Source organism: Pseudophryne corroboree, chromosome 9 (genome assembly GCF_028390025.1).
Source record: "Pseudophryne corroboree isolate aPseCor3 chromosome 9, aPseCor3.hap2, whole genome shotgun sequence".
NCBI classification, from domain to species: Eukaryota; Metazoa; Chordata; class Amphibia; order Anura; family Myobatrachidae; genus Pseudophryne; species Pseudophryne corroboree.
The window spans coordinates 276655917-276675495 of NC_086452.1; the positions used below are offsets into that span (position 1 = coordinate 276655917).

General features: G+C 44.9%; 2 non-coding genes across 2 annotated transcripts; both read right to left on the reverse strand.

Moving 5' to 3' along the window:
- Nucleotides 1-15430: 15430 nt before the first annotated feature.
- Nucleotides 15431-15593, reverse strand: LOC134959258 (U1 spliceosomal RNA). Its single transcript, XR_010187321.1, has one exon. It is a non-coding gene; the product is annotated as a U1 spliceosomal RNA (small nuclear RNA).
- Nucleotides 15594-15744: 151 nt separating this feature from the next.
- LOC134959199 (U1 spliceosomal RNA) lies at nucleotides 15745-15908 on the reverse strand. Its single transcript, XR_010187272.1, has one exon. It is a non-coding gene; the product is annotated as a U1 spliceosomal RNA (small nuclear RNA).
- Nucleotides 15909-19579: the final 3671 nt, after the last annotated feature.

Consider the following 19579-nt stretch of genomic DNA (forward strand, 5'->3'; position numbering starts at 1 on the left):
TAATTTATTATAAGAAACTATGACAAACCCACAGAATAGATACATGGGCATCGAAAAGGAGGAGAGGAACACCTACAGCTAATATGTGTGTGGACCCCAAGGACAACAAATACATCTGTATACATCAATATACATCAAGTGCACATGTAAGCCTATGGGTTCACACACATATATATCCACACCCACACAACCCCACAAGAGAAACAGATTCAGATACCATTAAGTTCAATATTTTCATTAAGGCCCATAGGATGTAGAGTTTCTAGATTATAAATCCAGTAAGCTTCTCTATTACAAAGGTGGTTATATCTGTCACCACCTCGTGAAGTTTTGTGGATGTGTTCTATCCCCTGTAGAGATAAGACCCTGCAGTCTCCATCATGAAAGGAATTGACGTGTCGTGGTACACTATGCTTCATTGATTTATTGAGGACCAATCTTCTATGTTCTAGAAACCTAGTATTTAGTTGTCTGGTGGTCCTCCCGACATATTGTACCCCACAATTGCAGGTAATTAGATATATCACAAAAGTCGTTTGACAAGTGATTCGACCCACAATGTCAAAAGTCTTCCCAGTTTTAAATGAAGAGAATTGGTTGCTCTCATTAATGAACCTACAAGTCATGCATCTGGATCTTTTGCATCTTTGGCATCCTGACCTCAGTTTTCCATGTCCAAGGATGGAGGTGGACCCCAACGACCTAGCCCCTGATTTCGAGATGCCAAGACAAGAGCCCAGAGGATCATTTGATCCAACAAAATGGCTGGGAGACAGAAGATTTTGCAGGTTCCTATTTTTCTTAAAGATAATCTTTATTTCCTTTTCTAAGGAGCCTGCCAAGATTTTATCCATTTTGAGTATAGGAAGGCTTTTGTTAAGAATCTTCCTTATCGAGTGCGAAGCACTGTTGTATTTTGAAACAAAAATAGGTTCACTATCTCTAAATTCTAGAGGAGGAAGGGTGTCAATAGCTTTTATTTTTAATAGTTCATCTCTGTTTCTTTGCTGTGTTTCAATGAGAGCTCTATCCAAAACCTCTTGGGGGTAACCTTGATCTAAAAATGACTGAGTTAATTCAATGCTCTGTGTTAGGTAATCAATTTCATTCGAACAGTTTCTTTTGAGTCTCAAATATTGGCTCTTAGGAATATTCGTTACCCATGGGCGATGATGGCAGCTTGAATAATTTAAGAGGGAGCTGCAGTCGATTACAGTTAATTAATTTTTATTGTGAATGTGATTATTTATAGATGTATATGCATTTGCACTGCCTATGTTTTTAATTTACAAATTAATCATCTAAAGTGGTTTTTTTCCACCGTTTTTATTATTAAATGATTTTCTATTTGATATCAGCGCTCCTTAAATGTTTTCCATAGAACATTAACTGCAGATCTATTAAGCCTGGTGAACTGATAAAGTGCAAGGTGATAAAGTAACAGCCAGTCAGCTCCTAACTGTCATTTTTCAAACCCAGCCTGTGACATGGCAATTATGAGCTGATTGGCTGGTACTTTATCACCATGCAAATTATCATTTCACCAGGTTTAATAAATCGGCCGCTTACTCATTTATGTACGAGTAGTTAGAAGTAGAAGAACTCTAACAGAAACCACTAAGCTCATCTACAGCCACACCACACTGTATATGCCCAATATCACCTGATTTTAGGCCTGGTTTGTTCTTGGATGTGAGACCACCTGGGAATACCAGGTGCTGTAGGTAGTTTTATACTACCAACACCGTTCTCTTGATGCATTCTATTTTGAAACTTATTCATTGATGTACCAGTAGTTAGAAGTAGAAGTTAGAAACAGCAAAAATCATCTACAGCAGCATCACACTGGATATGTCCAATCTCATCTGATGTTGGAAGCTAAGCAGTGTTGTGCCTGGTTAGTTATTGGATTTCAGGTCCTGCCTTCTGGTTTGGCCACGGCACCTCAGATATTCACCAAGTCATGGCCATGATGACGACCCTTCACCATCGGTGGACCAGGGAGGAATCTCTCCTCCCGATAAACATTCTGGAATTGCGGGCAGTGTTCAATTCACTGACACTGGCCCTGCCTCTAGTACAGAACAGGCCTGTTCAAGTACAATCGGACAACGCCACCACGGTAGTGTACACAAATCATCAAGGCGGCACTCGAAATTGCATGGCAAAGCTGGAAGTATCAAAAATCCTCAGTTGGGTAGAACGTCATCTGCCAGCAATATCGGCAGTGTTCATTCCCGGAGTCCTCAACTGGGAAGCGGATTTCCTCAGTCGTCAGGACGTTCACGCTGGAGAGTGGAGAGGCCGCAGCAGAAATGTCTGCACTGGTGTCAGTAGGTGACTGAGGCAGGGATGACTGGGAGATAGTGGGTGACTGAAGCATGTATGAGTGGGAGATAGTGGGTGACTGAGGCCGGGGTGACTGGGAGATAGTCAGTGACTAAGGCAGGGGTGATTGGGAGAAAGTGGATGACTGTGGCAGGGGTGACAGGGACAGTAGAAGACTGAGGCAGGGGTGACAGGGATAGTGGGTGACTGAGGCAGGGGTGATAGGGTGACAGTGGGTGACTGAGGCAGGGGTGACAGGGATAGTGGGTGACTGAGGTAGGGGTGATATGGAGATAGTGGTTGACTGAGGCAGGGGTGACAGAGATAGTGGGTGACTAAAGCAGGGGTGACTGGTATAGTGGGTGACTGAGGCAGGGGTCGCAGGTATAGTGGTTAACTGAGGCTGCGGTGACTGTGAGATAGTGGGTAACTGGGGCAGGGGTGACAGGGAAAGTGTGTGACTCGGGCAGGGGTGATAGGGAGATAGTGGGCAGCAGATCACTGCCTCGCTGACAGCAGCACATCCCTGCTTCACTGACAGCAGCACATCCCTGCCTCATTGACCGCAGCACATACCTGCCTCACTTATAGCAGCACATCCCTGCCTTACTGACAGCAGCAGATCACTGCCTCACTGACAGCAGCACATCACTGCTTCACTGACAGCAGCAGATCCCTGCCTCACTGGCAGCAGCAGATCCCTGCCTCACTGGCAGCAGCTGATCCCTGACTCACTGGCAGCAGCAGATCCCTGCCTTACTGACAGCTATATATAGGGCCTAATTCAGACCTGATCTCTGCTGTGCATATTCACACAACAGGAGATCAGGTCTGAAGTGTGTGTGTGTGTGTGTGTGTGTGTGTGTGTGTGTGTGTGTGTGTGTGTGTGTGTGTGTGTGTGTGTGTGTGTGCTGGTGCCGTAGTGCACCGGCACATGCCAGAGATGCGATCAGCATCTCTGCCCAGTGAGCGCCTCTGCCAACACATACTTATCTTGCATATGAGATCTCTTGATCATGAAGATAGTTCTCACAGGGTGAGGTTCATCCATTACATTTTAAAGTAGGAAGGTACAAATTACATATTCAAATTACATATATGTGCTGGATTCAAATGTTTTCCCCCCTTCCTTTCTCAATTGTGCCCATCAGCAGCTATTCTAATGTTGCTGCCAATGGGTGTGACACATTCATTTCTTCTGTGGGGTACACTGGACTCCACAAGGATTCATATTGGGGTGTAGAGTAGGATCTTGATCTGAGGCACCAACAGGCTCAAAGCTTTTGACTGTTCCCAAGATGCTCAGCGCCCCCTGCTCTATAACCTCGCTTCCATGAACAGGGAGCTCAGTTTGTAGTTGGTGCCTTCAGTAGCAGGCCACTTAACAGGGGACTGCCTCAGGCAGCCTATTCTTAGCTATTAATTTTGACAAGAAAAGAAGAACTTTTTTTATAAGAATCTACAAGGGCTGCAGCAGGCTAGGTCTAATAGACATCTTTACTGCAGCTCCATCACTCCCAGCGGCGCAGTATACTCCCGTGCCCTGGTTGCTGGGTCACTGCAGCGGAGGCTCCGGTTTCTTCCTAAGGTCAGTCACACACACACCGCCCTCCGGGATCACGAGGCCGCTGATGAAAGGGAGGTAAGGGGCTTCTGTGCCCACACTATACCGTGATCCAGCGTGGCTGTAGGGGGCGGGCCGTGTGCGCACTGGCGTGAACACTGATTACTGGGCAGCCGCTCCACTAGCCACCAGGGACAGTTAAGGAGCACAGCTCTGGGGGTTTTTCTCCTATATTAACCCCATTTTGTACTACCTGCAGTGCATTGTGATAGGTAATAGAGCCTGATTCAGGTTGGATTGCAATCGCAATAAGCAATCCAACTGCAAAAATTGCTAAGAGCATACGCATGCGCCTGCATTTTCTGTGGCACCCCGCAGATAATGCGATCGCCTCTGACTGTCAATCGGTGCGGGGGGGGAGGGGGGTCAGCAACACTCCATTTCAAAGTCGGAGATGAAGCGGTGCGGGGGCAGGGCTTCAAAATGGGGTCGGCAACGGAGAAACAGGAGGCGTGGTCAGAGCGGCTGCATGACATCACATGCATGACATCACATGCAGCCGCTGCGATCACAAAAATGGTGGCGGCTTCTGCGCACACATACAGTCTGCACCAACAGGAGGCTAACCCATTTTTTATGATCACGCTGAACTGCACTGAGACTGCAATTTCAGCGTGGTCAAGAAGGGAGGCGTCATGCTGGGTGGCCATGCCCTGTGATGGGTGGCCCCAGCATGCGAACCAAAGGATTGCAAATTCTGTTACTTAGCAGAATTTGCAATCCTTACTGAATTAGGCCCATTAATTACAAAATTGTAAACAATATTTGAAGTTTTTCTTCAGGGACTAACACAAAAGATGCTTGGGGCTACTAACACATGGGTAAGCCACGTAAAGCTTCCCATGGGTCAGTGGCATCACAACGGGGTTGCGGCACACACCCGAGTGTCACCCGCCAAGGGGGGTGACACCAAAGTGCCGGCTCTTCTTCAGTGACAGAATATGGGTGTTTCACTGTGACATTACGTGCAACACCCAGTTTCTGTCACTGTGCAGGAGCCAGCACCACTCACACACTAGTCCCCGGGTGCAGCCCCCAACCCCCGGGATACCCGGAGCAACAAAATGGAGATTCAGGCCATGCCCCTACCTATGAGACCATGCCTCCTTTTTACCATTGCGCTGCTTATCTGCGCGCACTGCATTACAATCTCCCTCACCGCCTCTCTGGGTGTCACCAGTGATAGTGACACCTCTGCCATGCTTGTAGCAGCTGGTCCTAAGATCTACGCCTCCAGCCCTGAGTGTTTGCCCTTGTGACTTGTTGATCATCATAGCGAAGCAGATGCTTACAGAAAACTGCAGGGGCTTAGATTGAAAAGAAAAACATTGACGAACCCATCATTTCAGCGACAGGGTCTGCCACACGACTGACTGAAATGACTGGTTGGTTTGGGCCCCCACCAAAAAAGAATCAATCAAATCCACCATCTCAGATCCCTGTGTACTTTCTGGAGGCAATTGCTGGTGAATGTCTCCACGGAGGAATTGATTATAATTCATTTTGATGATCATCATCTTTTCCACATTTTCTGGAAGTAACCTCGTACGCCGATTGCTGACAAGGTGAGCGGCTGCACTAAACACTCTTTCGGAGTACACACTGGAGGGAGGGCAACTTAGGTAGAATAAAGCCAGTTTGTGCAAGGGCCTCCAAATTGCCTCTTTTTCCTGCCAGTATACATACTGACGTGCCTACCTGGATGCAGTCACTCATATAATTCTCCACCATTCTTTCAAAGGTGACAGAATCATATGCAGTGACAGTAGACGACATGTCAGTAATCGTTGCCAGGTCCTTCAGTCCGGACCAGATGTCAGCACTCACTCCAGACTGCCCTGCATCACCGCCAGCGGGTGGGCTCGGAATTCTTAGCCTTTTCCTCGCACCCCCAGTTGCGGGAGAATGTGAAGGAGGAGCTGTTGACGGGTCACGTTCCGCTTGACTTGACAATTTTCTCACCAGCAGGTCTTTGTACCTCTGCAGACTTGTGTCTGCCGGAAAGAGAGATACAATGTAGGCTTTAAATCTAGGATCGAGCACGGTGGCCAAAATGTAGTGCTCTGATTTCAACAGATTGAATCCTGGTTAAGCGAATTAAGGGATCCATCCACAAGTCCCACATGCCTAGTGGAATCACTCTGTTTTAGCTCCTCCTTCAATGTCACCAGCTTCTTCTGCAAAAGCCTGATAGATTGTAATCTCCTACTGACTGGCATTCCTGACAAATACCTCTCTCCACTCCAATCTATCCTCAATGCTGCTGCCCGGCTCATTTTCCTCACCAAACGCACTACGTCCACCTCTCCTCTCTTACTAGTCCTTCACTGGCTCCCCTTCCCTTTCAGAATCCATTTCAAGCTTCTCACACTTGCTTACAAAGCCCTCACCCACTCCTCTCCCATCTACATCTCTGATCTTATCTCGCTTTACACTCCCACCCGTCCTCTTTGCTCTGCTAATGCACGCCGACTCTCCTGCCTACGGATTACTTCCTCCCACTCCTACCTCCAAGATTTTTCACGTGCTGCACCACTTCTCTGGAATTCCCTACCTCTCCCCCTCAGACTCTCCACCTCTCTACAAAACTTCAAATGGGCTCTCAAGACCCACTTCTTCACCAAACCCAGCCAAATCTCATCCTAAACCTCTGTTCCACGCTCTCTATGTACCCCATCTGTCTCACCCCTGTCTGTCTACCCCTCCCCTTTAGAATGTAAGCTCTCACGAGCAGGGCCCTCTTCCCTCATGTGCTTACTCTTTTCTTACTTTAATAATCTTCAGCTGCACCAAATCCAGCAGTCTTCTGCCACCTGATACTTATTCCAGTGTCATCTGCTGATGTAGCTATGTTTATTTACCCTGTACTTGTCCTATATTGTCATCAACTGTAAGTTGCTGTTTTCCTGTTTGATTATTTGTTTATGTACTCTGTAATTGGGCGCTGCGGAACCCTTGTGGCGCCATATAAATAAAGGATAATAATAATAAATAATATAATATGATATAATATATAGCAGTACGGTACAGTAGGCCACTGCTCTACCTACCTCTGTGTCGTCAAGTATACTATCCATCCATACCTGTGGTGCATTTTAGAAAAAAACATGTCTCGGCAGAGCAATCTATAAATCCATCATTTTTCAGACCGCAACAGTGGGTATTGTAATAGTCACCCAATCCATCACTTTTATAGGGTTACATGCACCCACATGCTACAGCCTGTCTCAATAATTTTACTGTCATGGTGTGTGTGTTTGTGTTTTTATTTGGGTATTTTTTGTTGTTGTAGAACTACAGGTACCAGCGAGCCCGTTATTTCCCTGCCTGCTGGTACTTGAGGTTCTCCAAGTACCAGCAAGCGGGGGAAGGCTTGCTGGGCCTTGTAGTTTCACAACAAAAAAACAATATTCTTTTTTTACACATATGGCTATCAGCCCAGCACCCACCACCCAGGGGTGCTGGGGACAGCCTCAGGCTTCACCCTGGCCCTTGGGTGCCTCGAGGGGAGGAACCTCTTGATTTAAGGGGTCCCCACTCCTCCAGGGAACCCCGGCCAGGGGTGACTAGTTGGAGGGGTAATGCCAGGGCCGCAGGGACCTACATAAAAGTGTCCCCCGGCTGTGGCATTATCTCTCTGGCTAGTGGAGCCCGGTGCTGGTTTTAAAAATATGGGGGACCCCTACATTTTTTGTCCCACGTATTTTTGGAACCAGGACCGGTCTAAGAGCCCGGTGCTGGTTGTCTAAATACGGGGAATCCCTGTCCAATTTTCCCCCCATTATTTAAATAACCAGGACCGGCTCAAAGAGCCCGAGGCTGGTTATACTAAGGAGGGGGGACCTCACACATTTTTTTTTAACCCATTCAGACCCTTCTCCTTTAAGTTAATGGAAGCCCTGGACAACAAAATTGCATTCATGTCCTCCTCCCTCACCCTTCCCAGTCCCAGACACTCATTTTTCTTTCTTTAAAAATTTATAATATATCACAAGAACAATGAGCAGGCAGGCAGCGGGCATTGGCGGCATCGGACTGAGATAGAAATTAGTGGTGGAGGGCTGGGTCAGTTGATTGTGGGAGAGTTTGTAAGCCATTGGCGGTGGCAGCGGGTATCGGCTCAGAGGCAGTAGCGGGCATTGGCTAAGGGTCATCGGCAGGATTCAGCGGACATTATGGCTGTAGTGCCTTACTAGCCACTGACCTCACCGCACGCCACTGTGGGACAGATGTAACATGCAGAGAGAGGTAGATTTGGGAGAGGGAATGTCCTAGCATAACTGTTAATTGCAGTGTAATACTGTAATTCAGCTGTGCAGCATTTGTGGCTAAATGTCAAAGAAGCCAGTATTTACCCTGCATGCAAAACTTTCTGCTCAGCGGTTGACCGAAAGTGACCTCACCGCTGACCTGAAAGTTCCCACCATTGGTTACAATGGAGCGCATAGGCGCTACATTGTAACACTGCCGTGTGCCGCCTGTCAGACAGTACAGGAGCACACAGCCGATCAGGAGGGTGCCTCAACGTGGCGCTCCCTGATTGGCTGAAGAAACCCACTTAGACATCAGTCAGAGTGGGTTTCTGGCATTCGGGGAAAGGGGACCCATGTGAAAACATGGGGCCCCTTTCAGTGCGTGGCTCGGGTCTCCGTTTTATTTTTTTAATCAAGTACGTGGATTACAAAAGGATTATCCGAGGAGCCTGGTACCCTGGATCTGGTGAGTATAATTTATTCAACAGGTACCCCATGGATTCTACTGGAGAAGAGAACCGACCTGCGTGTGAACATAAGGTAAGTATGTATGTATGTTTGTGTGGATGGATGTAATAAAACTTTACTTTCAAGGTGTGTGTGTATTGTCTTTTTTTGGGTATTTTTTTAGTAGTAGTACTACAGGTACCAGCGGGCCCGTTTTTCCGCCGCATGCTGGTACTTGTGGTTCTCCAAGTACCAGCATGTGGGGGAGGCTTGCTGGGCCGTGTAGTACTGCTACTAAAAACAATATCTTACACTTTTACAAAAAGGCTATCAGCCCCCCATCCGCAGCCCATTGGATGGGGGGGACAGCCTCGCGCTTCACCCCTGGCCGTTGGGTGGCTGGGGGGGGGGACCCCTTGATTGAAGGGGTCCTTACTCCCCCAGGGTACCCCGGCCAGGGGTGACTAGTTGGATATTTGATGCCACAGCCGCAGGGCACTGTATAAAAGTGACCCCCGGCTGTGGCATTATCTGTCCAGCTAGTGGAGCCCGGTGCTGGTTTTAAAAATACGGGGGACCCCTACGCTTTTTGTCCCCCGTATTTTTGGAACCAGGACCAGGCGCAGAGCCCGATGCTGGTTGCTTAAATATGGGGGAACCCCTGTCATTTTTTTCCCCATATTTCTGCAACCAGGATCGGCTCAAAGAGCCCGAGGCTGGTTATGCTTAGGAGGGGGGACCCCACGCAATTTTTTTTCAACAAATTAACACTTTCCCACCCCTTCCCACTGATATACATGCACGGATCTCATGGATCCGTGCATGCCTATCCAATCACGGCTCAAAAAAGCAGGTCTGTTTTTTTTTAGCACTTTTTTACGAGTTGTATTTTTTCACGGCAGTGTTTTTTTTTTTTTTGCTTTGCACTACTTAGTAAATGACCGAGATTCATACTTAAACAGCCGCGTTTTGACCGATGGTGTATTCATTCGTATTTTTTTTGTTGGACTTGCAAAAAAAAACGAATGGCCTCATCACTGCCGTGATTTCTGCTTAGTAAATTACCGAGATGACACTTTGAAGAAAAAACGGCATCTCAGACAAAATCGGGACCTTAGTAAATATACCCCATTGTGGGTAATTCAGACCTGATCGCTAGGTTGTGTTTTTTGCATCCCTGTGATCAGGTGGTTGCCGCCTACAGCGGAAGGGAAAATTTGCTGTGCAGGTGTGTGATCACATGTGCACAAGAGCTGCACAGCTCAGCACTTACTCAGCCATTGAGGTGACGTCACAAATCCTCCCACAAAACGCCGGGTCCCTCCAGTGTTTTTCCGGACACTCCCTAGAAACATTCAGTTGCCACCCACACAAACACCCTCTTCTTGTCAATCTTCTTGTGATCTCCGGACCGTCGCACCTACGCATTGTGGCGCATACGCATGTGCAGTGCAGACCTGATTGCCCGCTGGGTGAAAATAAATTGAAGCGATCTGGTCTGAATAAGCCCCAATGTCTATTCACGGGAGACAGAGGGGCTGGGGCATGGCCAGCAGCTCACAGAGCACCTATAATGACAAAAATGGGAGACATGGCTCATGATCGCGATATACCTGCGAAGTTACGCCCTCTACTGATTGACAGGCAGAGGCATTCGCATTTTCTGTGGGGCACCCAGAGAAAATGTAGGCACATGCAAAGGATGGACCCTGCGTATATGCCCCCATCCTCTTCATAGTTTTTGCGGTTGGAACGAGCAGTGTGAAAACATCAATCGATGGGGGTAATTCCAAGTTGATCGCAGCAGGAATTTTGTTAGCAGTTGGGCAAAACCATGTGTACTGCAGGGGAGGCAGATATAACATGTGCAGAAAGAGTTAGATTTGGGTGAGTTATTTTGTTTCTGTGCATGGTAAATACTGACTGCTTTATTTTTACACTGCAAATCAGATTGCAGATTGAACACACCACACCCAAATCTAACTCTGGTGGTCATTCAGAGTTGTTCGCTCGGTAATTTTCTTCGCATCGCAGCGATTTTCCGCTTATTGCGCATGCGCAATGTTCGCACTGCGACTGCGCCAAGTAAATTTGCTATACAGTTAGGAATTTTACTCACAGCATTACGAGGTTTTTTCTTCGTTCTGGTAATCGGAGTGTGATTGACAGGAAGTGGGTGTTTCTGGGCGGAAACTGGTCATTTTATGGGCGTGTGGGAAAAAACGCTACAGTTTCTGGGAAAAACGCGGGAGTGGCTGGAGAAACGGAGGAGAGTCTGGGCGAACGCTGGGTGTGTTTGTGACGTCAAACCAGGAACGACAAGCACTGAACTGATCGCACTGGCAGAGTAAGTCTCGAGCTACTCAGAAACTGCACAGAGATGTCTTTTCGCAATATTGCGAATCTTTCGTTCGCAATTTTAAGATGCTAAGATTCACTCCCAGTAGGCGGCGGCTTAGCGTGTGCAATGCTGCTAAAAGCAGCTTGCGAGCAATCAACTCGGAATGAGGGCCTCTCTCTGCACATGTTAAATCTGCCTTCCCTGCAGTGCACATGGGGGGTAATTCTGAGTTGATCGCAGCAGGATTTTTGTTAGCAGTTGGGCAAAACCATGTGCACTGCATTTACGAACAGATGATTTTTTATATAATTTTTAAAATGTTAGTAAATGTGTGTTTTTTTTTCAACCTGGAAGCCCAACATCGATTAAGATCGATCTTAAATAGACCCCTGGGTTTTAAGGATAACCATGGTGGAGTCCAATGGTTAATTCACATTGACCGAAGTTCTAATTAAGTAGTGATGTGCACCGGAAATTTTTCGGGTTTTGTGTTTTGGTTTTGGGTTCGGTTCCGCGGCCGTGTTTTGGGTTCTGACGCGTTTTGGCAAAACATCACCGAAATTTTTTTGTCGGATTCGGGTGTGTTTTGGATTCGGGTGTTTTTTTCAAAAAACCCTAAAAAACAGCTTAAATCATAGAATTTGGGGGTCATTTTGATCACATAGTATTATTAACCTCAATAACCATAATTTCCACTAATTTTCAGTCTATTTTGAACACCTCATACCTCACAATATTATTTTAATTGGTATTTGGTACCGGGGATACAGTACCTCAATCAAGTCTATAGTTGGCTCTGAAATCAGCATTAAACTGGATCCACACTTAGATTATCTGTCCAATTTTTTTTTCTAGTTGAAACAAAATTATGCTAATATGTGGCAGCAAATGACAATTGACCATTTGCTCCCAAACACTGGAAAACATCCAAAGATGGTCATTTAGATAAATTGGTTAAATCCATTTCATTTAGCTAATTTATCCAAACTACCTTTATTGTATCTTTGTGGGTGAATGATGTGTGGGTCAGTGTTGAGGGTGGTGGAGGAGATGGGTAATAGGCACAGCAGGGTGTGGACAGTCAAATAGTGTGCTTAGAGGTTCAGAGTCATTGTATGAGACTCTGGCAACAGTGACTTGATGAGTCTGGTGTCCATAGGGTGGGGCGCACTAACCTTTTTATGCTATTGAAATAGTTCTCCTCCTGACCGACGCAGTTCCTTGCTCCCAGGTTGGTGTATTGTCCTGTTGCGGCGCCTCTCCACTGTGGTCACAGTGAGCTGTGTGGTGTTGCTGGCGCATGCCAATCTCCCCCCAACCTCCCTCTGGCATTTCAGACCTACGTACGCATGATGGGATCTTGTATGATATGCTCGTGTGCTGTAGAGATGAAAGTGGCAGTGAGGAGGCAGATCGTGAGATGGGGAAACTTTGTGGACTGTTAGCGAAGGGGAGCACTGAGCAATCTGAGTTGCAAAGAGGGCAGCAGAAGAGGTTATTACATGTGCACTGGTGACAGGTCCATCCTTGGTGGCCAGCCTCAGTGGTAAAGGGGTACATGAGCTAGTGTCCCTTGGTCAGCCATGTACCATGGCCACCTCCCTACCTCCTATATATTCTCCCTGATCTGTCACTCTGTGACGGTCTGCTGCTGGCACTGGTGTATCGTCCTGCAGCTGCCGTCTCCGCCCATTGCTGTGACTTCCCCCAGAGTTAGCCACACAGAGTGACAGATCTGGGAAAATATATAGGAGATCATTACTTTCACTTGCAGCCTACCTTATGTTTTGCAGCCTAGCATGCTCCTGACCCCTTCTCTCACTAATACTTATACAACATTCATGAACTCATCTTAAGGTTTCTTTATTATTCAGTCACACTGTCTTGGATCCAAACCATTTCCTGTGGCATTGCAGTCAAACAATTGAGCTATTTACCCTTGCATATAAAAGGTATAATCTAAGCTAGAGAATTCTATTTGGAGCTCATCTTGTACTTTGTGAAGAAATAATCAGCATTGTGGCTGAGCAGATATATGGAGTGTGTGGCTGCACACTGCATTGATCTGCTGAGTTGCAATGCTAATAATTTTTTTTTGCAAAGTACCAATAGCTTCATGTAATGTTCACAATTTTTATGCAGGATCAAGTAGCTCAATGGGTAGGGTGTTTGATTAGAATTCAACAGGTTATAGGTTTGAATCCTGGGTATGGTAGTTTGAGGTGTTATTTCTTTATTAATATCAAGGTTCGCTACCTGTGCCGTGTCTTTATTTATCCAAATTGACTATATCAATTAGTCTGATACTGAATTACTGGACACTATGTAATATTAGTTGAATGTATATTAGTAATTCACTTGACAAAATGTCAGAACCTGGCAATAGTTCTGCATATCATACACTTACAGCACTCTTTCCACAATATTTTCCCTTTATTCCAGATCAAATGGTATAATCCCCCACAGTAATTATTCCTGTTATAGTATAGTACAGTATGGTTGCTGGGGACGTCTTTAATGAAAAGAGAGGGAACATCTAATGTGTCTCCTTATGGGTAAAATACTTGCAAGCTAAGTGCTATGAATAGCATCAGCATGTAGATAAATGCTGAGTGTTATGTGAGTAATGCAGATAAATAGGGATATCTAACAATTCACCCACTATTCTATAGAATTATTAGATATCCCTATTTATCTGCATTACTCACCTAACACTCAGCATTTATCTACATGCTGATGCTATTCATAGCACTTAGCTTGCAAGTATTTTACCCATAAGGAGACACATTAGATGTTCCCTCTCTTTTCATTAAAGACGTCCCCAGCAACCATACTGTACTATACTATAACAGGAATAATTACTGTGGGGGATTATACTATTTGATCTGGAATAAAGGGAAAATATTGTAGAAAGAGTGCTGTAAGTGTATGATATGTAGAACTATTGCCAGGTTCTGACATTTGTCAAGTGAATTACTAATATACATTCAACTAATATTACATAGTGTCCAGTAATTCAGTATCAGACTAATTGATATAGTCAATTTGGATCAATAATAAAGACACAACACAGGCAGCGAACCTTGATATTAATAAATGTATTTCCATTTATTATATATGGTAATTACATTATACAAACTTATTGTACTTAATTTCGTGTTTAGACAATTTTAACGAATTTATTATAAGTTGATTTTTAAATCATCATTTGTGCGCCAGCAAAAGAGACATTCTTTTCTCTTCTCCTTTCCTGCATAACATTACTTGTCTCTAATAGCACCCCCGAACGTCCTACAATTAATATTTAATATAACTGATGGACATTTATTGGGGCCTCTTCTTACAAATATTTAGAATTTAATAGCTGGTGCAGAACACATCCCCTTCCCCCCATTCCCTGTATATCTGGATTCACCAAGGAAATGCTGATGCTGACTCCAAGAAGAAAGGGAGTCTCCTACCTATGAAGGTGAAGCCTTGTTTGGCGACGGCCTAGTTAATTTGATCTCGGCAGCTCCCGCAGGTAAGTCAACCTTCTTGCACTATATTCTCTCTCAACGGATAAAGACGCATCATTATCTGATGCAGTCATTTCGGCCCAATAGATATGCAAGAAGTTAAGATTCCCCTTTCTTTGCAGGTAGAGGAAGGAGAAGAGGGAAGAGGTCTGTAGCCTCTTCAAGATTGCAGGAGCAGAGATTGTCCTCTGCTTCTGCCAAATCCACTGCATGACGCTAGGGCTTTCTTGCAGGAGCCCGCACCAGTGGGGGCACGTCTAAAACTCTTCAGTCAGTTCTGGATTCATTCGGACATGGACTCGTGTGTTTTACAAATAGTGTCCCAAGGGTACAAACTGGGGTTTCAAGACGTTCCCCCTCACCGATTGTTCAAATCGGCCTTAGTCAGCAGGGAGAAGGTCTAATACTGAAGCACCCCCAAACAACAAACCAATTCCAACAACTAGTGCAAGCATTCCTGGGGGAAGGCCTGCAGCAGATGGATTTGCATATGGTGATGTCATCCAAGCAGTGGGTCAAAGTTGACTTCAACCCTCGTCTGCATATGAAAAGAGAAAAGGGGTATGCAGGGCATGGCAGCCTTTTGCGGCGCTTGGATGACCCCTAGTTCACATTAAACACCCCCACCCTCCTTCGGGGTGGGGCTCATGTTGGCTATGCCCCAGCCCATGAAGCATTCAAGCTGATTTCTTGCAGCAGCTGGGCACTGTAACAGCTCCAGAGCTGCTCTGTAAGGCACGTAAAAGGGTGTGGGCCCTGCAGCACTACCTGTAGTTTGCATTGTGCATTGGAAGGCACAAAGTAAGCAGATGGGAGGAGAAGTCAGGATAGTGCACGAGGGTATAGAAGGGAGGGGCTCAAGAAAAAAGAAGTGGAAACAGACAGCAAACTAGGCTGGAGAGAGTCCTGAGACAAAGAGATCTGAATTATACGAGAGCCGACCAGGGGAAACACAAATTATGCAGTCAAGTTTCAAACATTTGGGGAAATCGCAGGGGCAGCACACCCAGAGTGCAATGGGTGAGCCTTGCCCTGAGAGAAGCACCTTCATGATCATAGTATCTCACCTGGCAGGTAAGTAGGAGTTGGGCTAGAGCTGGGGAGGGTTGCTGCTCGGGCACCCCCTGTCAAGTGAAGGAGATCCAACTGAGGCAGCACAAGGGAACTCTCGAAAGAAGAACAAGGCTAGAGGAAGATCTGAGACAAATAAATCTGACTTTTACCAGAGCTGACCAGAGGAAAGCACAAACGCAGTCCCCCACTAGCACAAATAATGCAGTCGAGTTTTCCACATTTGGGGAAATCACAGGGGTCAGCATACCCAGAATGCAATGAATGAACCTCACCCTGGGAGAACAATCTTCATGACCATGGTATCTCCTATGCAAAATAAGTATGATTTGGGATAGGGATGGGGAGGGCCGCTGCTCAGGCACATCTCTGTCAAGTAAAGGAGATTCAACTGAGGCAGCACAAGGGAACTCTCATCTGGGGACAACAACTGCAGGGAAAACACATATTTTCAGATGAACATGGGAGGGCAGAAGGCTGCCTAATACTGAAGCACCCCCAAACAACAAACCAAATGCAACAACTAGAGCAAGCATTCCATGGGGATGGCCTGCAGCAGATGGATTTGCATATGGTGATGTCATCCAAGCAGTGGGTCAAAGTTGACTTCAACCCTCGTCTGCATATGAAAAGAGAAAAGGGGTATGCAGGGCATGGCGGCCTTTTGCGGCGCTTGGATGACCCCTAGTTCGCATTAAACACCCCCACCCTCCTTCGGTGTGGGGCTCATGTTGGCCATGCCCCAGCCCCTGAAGCTACCTAAACAAGGGACTCTCTTTCTCACCTACCCAAACTTTTGATAGATTTAGCCTAGAGAAGACCTGAATCTCTTCGCTAGGAAATTACTTTTAAAGAAATTTTTCGCCAAAAGAGAAAATCAAGAAAATCCGCATTCTATCTCTCAGATTCTTACAAAGGAAGACACTGAAGCTCTAGCTATACTGGAGGAACTGGGAGATGTACCATATGAATCACAAGATGATACACATCATACCCCAGCATCAGTATCCTCAAGAAAAGCCACACTGACAAGAAGATCCACTTTTCACCCAGATCCTGCCATCTGCCCACAAGTCAAAGTTTTTATGGATCTTGTGAGCAAAGATCTAGATCATTTAGAAACTAAGAAGAAACACTGTAGATACTATCAGAATTTAAACAATGAACAGAAGAAGGCTCTGAAAGAGATCCAAAGCTGGGACGATACCATTGTCAAACCCTCAGACAAAGGGGGAAATGTGGTCCTCTGGTCTCGTGATAATTACATAAAAGAACTGAATAAACAGCTAAATAATAAGCTATGTTATAAGAAACTTACCTTCAATCCTACAAATGACTTTCTAGAAATATACAAAAAAATGATACAGAGAGTGAAAGACAATGGAATCATCTCTAAAAAGGATTTTGATTTTTTAACAACAGAATTTCCTAGAGTACCAACTCTGTACCTCCTTCCGAAGATCCACAAAGATGAGAACAGCCCACCCGGCAGGCCTATTGTCTCTGGCATAGGAAGCCTGACAGAGAAGGTGAGCATCTTTGTGGACGCACACCTGAGGGATTATGTGACAAGCTTACCATCTTACGTAAGAGACACATCAGATGTCCTTAACAAAATCCAAGATATAATCCTGGACACAGATGTCTACTTAATCACTTTCGATGTGGAAAGCTTATATACAAGCATTAAACATGAATATGGCATCCAGGCAGTAAGATACTTTTTAAGCATGGGCCATCCCTCAGATTTCAATGACTTTCTTCTAACACTTCTGCAGTTCGTACTGACGAAAAATTACTTTGTCTGCAACAATCATTTCTACCTCCAGGTACAGGGCACAGCGATGGGCACAACGTGTGCCCCGACGTACGCTAACCTGTACCTGGGGTGGTGGGAGAGGGAGTATGTATTCCGCGAAGAGAATGACATCTATACCACCCACATAATTATGTGGTTGAGGTATATAAATGACCCTCTAATTATTTGGGGAGGAGACGTTCAAACCTTTAAAAACTTTATGGACAGTCTAAATTCAAACGACCTGAATCTGATGCTCACCTATGAGATGGATAGAAAAAAGGTGAACTTTCTTGACATAACACTCACTCTGGAGGAAGTTGGCCATCTATCCTCAGACCTCTTCCGTAAAAAGACCTCAACAAACAGTATTCTGCACAATGACAGTTCTCATCATCCACCCGTTCTGAAAGGACTACCCAAGGGAGAATTCCTAAGGATGAGGAGAAACTGCTACAAGGACGAAACTTTCTCTATGAGAGCACGTGAATTAGGGGGAAGATTGGAATCCCGAGGATACAGCAAAAATTCCATCAGACGTGCACTATATGAGACCAAGAAATACACTAGAGATGAACTCCTAACACCTAAGAATGTCCAGGGTGGTATGGAAAAGATTCGCTTTATAGGCACTTTCTGTCAGGAATGGAAAGATGTCCAAGGAATTCTGCAGACACACTTGAACGTACTGCATACTAATCCAGATCTAGCTAAGACATTGGGAGAGCGCATTGACATCAGTTGGAGAAGATCCAGAAATTTGAAAGACATTCTGGTGGAAAGTCATCTGAGAACCCCAAAAACAGCCAAAAAAAGAAAAGGGTCATATCCATGCGGTGCTTGTAAAGCCTGTACCGCAATGATACCTACAACCCAATACACGGATAAATTTAACAAAATCTGGAGGATAGACGATTACATAAATTGTGACACACTGGCAATAGTTTACAATTTAACATGCCCATGTAACAAAAGTTATATAGGCAAAACTAAGAGACCACTTAAAAGAAGGATTCTGGAACACATTGGCTCCATCCGGAATGCCGAACATGATCAAAGATTGGCAAGGAACCTAACCCCTATAGCGCGCCATTTTCTGAAATGTCACCAATCCAACCCCAGGGGTTTGGTAGCCTTTGGTATGAAAAGAATTTCTCTTAATATCCGAGGGGGTGACATGGATCGTGAATTACTAAAACAAGAAACAAGGCTAATATTCCTGATGAATACCCTCAGACCTAATGGCTTAAATGAGGAGAATACATACACTGCATTTTTGGAATAAAATGCCCAATTTCTTGCTTGACAATTTTTTACATCTGTGACATGATCACTCCAAATGAACGATTCCAGACTCAAGACGGCCAAATACAAGGAGACTATCTATAATGTCCCTTTAGAACAAGGACAATAGGATCCTGATAAGTACGCAACAGACCATTGCATCCAAGACATGATTTCTCCCCAGTGGGGACTTACAGATAAGAAATTTATATATATCCATCAACGAGTGTAATAAGGAGGAATGAATAACATAGGAATGAGGACACACATGCCCTGATAAGAATCCATCTATAACTATTGACATATATATCAATCATCCTCATCAATGATATTTAAGACCTCAATCTCAGACACTATAGAACATAGAGCACAAGAATCAACATACTTGATAAACAGTACCACGTCTGACATAGGAGATAGAATATATTTTCCTTATTAGGTCTAAACCTATAGATAACTCTATATGGGTAGAACTGTGCTCTGTGAAAGATGCAAATAAAATATAATATAGAATAATAAACAAAAAATACATTCAACCACAAAAGCCTTTGGTAGGATGGATCAATCTTTATGATATTTTTGGCAATTTAGGAATTGATAAACTCACTATCACTATTACCCTATATAGACATACAACTCATCACCATTTCACTTTTCAGTTCTTATCACGTGTTTCGTATCACATCACTTTTTTACTTTTTAGTTTTATTAGAGTGTGGTTTATGAATTTTGGTCACATAAAAATTTTCCCTTCTTTCCCCCCCCCCCCTTTCCTTTTTCATTTCACTGCTCATTTATGAATATACAAATATTAAACAAAAAACTCTTCGTCACAATAGATTATTTGATTTACACAAGAATCTCGAGAAAGAAATGGGATTCCACTCACTTACTTTAATTTTTCTCACTTATAGT